We start from the raw sequence: 3,642 nt of genomic DNA, 5'->3' as shown, positions 1-3,642 counted from the left end.
TCAACAAGCACCTTTACACTACAGCGTGGTGGCACTGTGACGTCATCATCAACAACGCGCAGAGCAGTAAGACGTCGCTTTTCTGATTCCTCCACCGACATAGCTTGTTCGGTCGAAAACGTTACACTGGATCTGCGCAGAAAAATTATGGCTCCATTGGCTTGCAGAAAATCCATTCCTAGTATAAGCTCCCTTGAATAGTCCGGCAGTACGATGAAGTCAGCAACGTAAGTAAAGCCTTTTATTTCGAGCCTTGAGGTGCATCTGCCAAGCGGTGTAATAGCATAACCACCTGCCGTGCGTATGTGTGCCCCACTCTATTTTGTCACAACCTTTTTAAGTTTCTTTGTAAATTTGTGACTCAATACCGAATAATCAGCGCCGGTGTCAACTAAAGCATTTAGAGCGTATCCGTCTATTTTCAACCGCAAATCTGAAGTAATACTCGCACTGCTGCGCTTATCCTCTGTAAACATAGCATCGTCAACTTGAAACCGTAATGGAGGATCTTCGCAACTGTAGTTATCAGCGGCCTCACCACCACAGGTCACTTGCTTCAGTTTTCCGGGTGTGGGCTTTTAGAACGGTGCTAAGACCGTGCGGAAGAAGCACGTGGATTGGGTGATTGCTAACGCCTGGGCGACAGCGATCTTGGCTGATGTTGGCGTGGAGTGAGTGGGCTCTGGCGCGCGGACAAGTACTCTTTGATCTCCGTTGTCCGTTCACCGTTTCGAGGGCATGGTGCGTACAACGGAAAGCCCCGTAATCCAGCCTGTCGGTAAGGGCAGAACCTATACAGGTGACCTGCTTTCCTACAATCTAAAACACAAAGGCCTGCGCTCAAGGTCACGCCAGATGTCATTTTTCCGGGGCCTTTGATCCACCTAGCGAGCTACACCACGGGCTCGTGGCAGGTAGGTAGCCGTCGGTTCCAGTGGATGAGGTGCGCTGCGTACCGTCTGTAGGCAAAGAGAGGCCATCGCAACTGCTGCATTGGTGGGCGCCGCGGGTTGTCTGAATATTTCAGAGTACGTTGGGATGCGTTTGATTGGCTGTGGCGCACGCTCCGGCTCACGTATCATCTGCCTCAGTTCATCTCGTACTACGTCGACGACAGACAGTGTTGCTGTAGTGTGAGGTGTTTGCAACTTGTGAGTTCTTCTCTGATCACCGACCTGATGAGCTCTCGCAGGGCGTCTATGTCACTTCGCTGGCGTCCAGAGAAGACATTGGCAGGTGCCTAGTTTATGTCTCGATTGTAGTGTCGAGCCCGCTGTTCTAGCATTTTCTCTATGGCTGTCACTTCCGTATGAAACTCCACAACTGTTCGTGGTGGGTTGCGGACGAGAACCGCGAATAGCTCTTGCTTCACCCCACGCATGAGGTGGCGTAGCTTCTTGTCTTCAGTCATATGGGAATCTGCGCGCTTGAACAGGCGGATCATGTCCTCGACATACATTGCGAAACTTTTGTTGTTGAGTTGGTTCCTGGATTCGAGCGCAGCCTGCGCCTTTTCTTTGCGATCCGCGCTGGCATACGTCGCCAGGGCTTGTCGCTGAAATTCATCCCAGGTCGTAAAGAAGGTTTCAAGGTTCTCATACCACGTCTTTGCGAAGTCCTCCAAAGCAAAGTATACGCGGCGGAGCTTCTCTCTCTCGTCCAAACCGTTCAAACGTGCCACTCTCTCAAACAGGTTCAGCCAATCTTCTACGTCTTCATACGAGTCGCCATGAAATACTGGTGGCTGGTGAGGCTGATTTATCACCACTTGGGCTGGTGTTACATGACTTGTCATGGTGGCGGCGTCCATTGACTGAGTTCCCCTTGGCGTGAAGTGGAGTAGACTGAATTCTGGTGAATCACCTCGAAGACGGCGACTGGTCCTCTGATGCACAGGTGTCAGCTCCCCAGGATCAACACGCTGGTGGTCGGGGCTACGCTGTCTTGCGTTCGTAGGGCTTCGATTCCTTACCCAGCATGTCCACCAGAAATGTAACGATGTTGAAGGACTCAGGGTGTAATAAAACGTATTTAATAAAGGGCGAACCTGTGCCCACAACTCAAAGGAACTATGGTCGTAGCACGTTACAGCAGAACACCAAAGATGTCTCCTTCTACTTCTTCAAGAAGAATCCCAAGCGTGTGGCGCACATAAGCACGGGCAAGCTGGGTTCTCGTGCTATCATCATCGTCTCTGCGCAACACTAGACAGCGCGCATGTATGTCCCTGTGCGCGCAGTGATGGGCGCGTTGTTTGAATGCAGGCACTATGTCGCGGCAATATGTGTGTGTGTGGGACATACTGACGTCATTTAAAATTGCTACCACTAACCATACTGATTGTAGCCGCTGCAACGAATCCCGTTGTAAAATTTGTCCTCATATAGAACCATCATTAACAGCCACCAGCACATCTGACCAATTCATTTTTACGAATAAGGGCAGCTTTAATTGTGATTCATCCAATGTAGTGCATTTGCTTGAGTGTGGCATCTGCCACATGCAATACATAGGCCACACTGAAACACCATTCAGGATACGTTTCAACAATCACAGATCGGGTGCTAAAACCCAACAACTTCCATTAACAAAACATGTGAACATGCCCGGCCACTCATTCAGTAACCGCGAAGTCACGATACCAGTATCGGAATACCGCACCAGCCACGATCGTGAACTAATCGAATCATATTTCTTCCATAAAATTAACAGTGTTTCTGCTGGAATCAACAAAAACAATAGAAAACTGACCTGTCTTCAACTAGATTAAGAGCGATGATGCACAGGTTTTACATTGTATCGCCTAAATCACGCCTTCTATATTTCCCCTGTTTCTTTTCCTTTTTTAAATTTATGTTCAATCATTTCACAATGGCTTCCAGTATACGTTCACATATCACTAAGATTCTTCTTATACTGCTATGCTTTGTCATTACACCACAGCGTTTCTACATCTCTTAACTACGTATAAGCATGGTATCACGTCACAGTACATGCAAGGCAATCTTCAACCGTGTCATTAGTATGTGTGTGCCCTGCTGGTTTTCCCATTTTTGTCTTTTTTTGTTCTTTTCTGAAGCACATGAGATTTATAATGCGCATTGTAATGCTAAGCAGCGCAGATGGCGCTGATCTGTTATTGAAAGGAGCTTTCAAAGCCATGTATGAATTCTCATCACATTACTCGGACGAAGGCTGGTCCACCAGCTGAAAACGTTAAAGACGCTTTCGTGAAAGTTTTGTCCTCTCTTTCTTGCATACAATAAGTCGGGTCCAGCGTGAATGACGTTTAAAAAATCTGGTATACATACCGCTACGAACCCTGCAAAGACGACTTTCTGGAAGTACCAAAAGACCCCCGCCAACACAACCCTAATCGCTGACTCGCAAATAACTTACGTGCTTCAATACTTTAATCCAAATCAACAAGGTACGCCTGCTTTCATAACTCAACCTGGTGCCCGAATTGAAGATGTGCTCTTTCTGCTAGACTTCATACCTGACACCACAGTGACCCTCGTACTGCACGTCGATACCAACGACTTATCTTCCGCAAGTGGTGAAACAGCTTTCCACAAATACCGCTCGTTAATCGACCACATGCGGATAGAGCGACCCAACATATCCAGGATTTATGTCAGC

The sequence above is a fragment of the Rhipicephalus microplus genome, chromosome X (assembly GCF_043290135.1).
Source record: "Rhipicephalus microplus isolate Deutch F79 chromosome X, USDA_Rmic, whole genome shotgun sequence".
Taxonomy (NCBI): Eukaryota; Metazoa; Arthropoda; class Arachnida; order Ixodida; family Ixodidae; genus Rhipicephalus; species Rhipicephalus microplus.
This window is presented reverse-complemented; position numbering follows the sequence as displayed.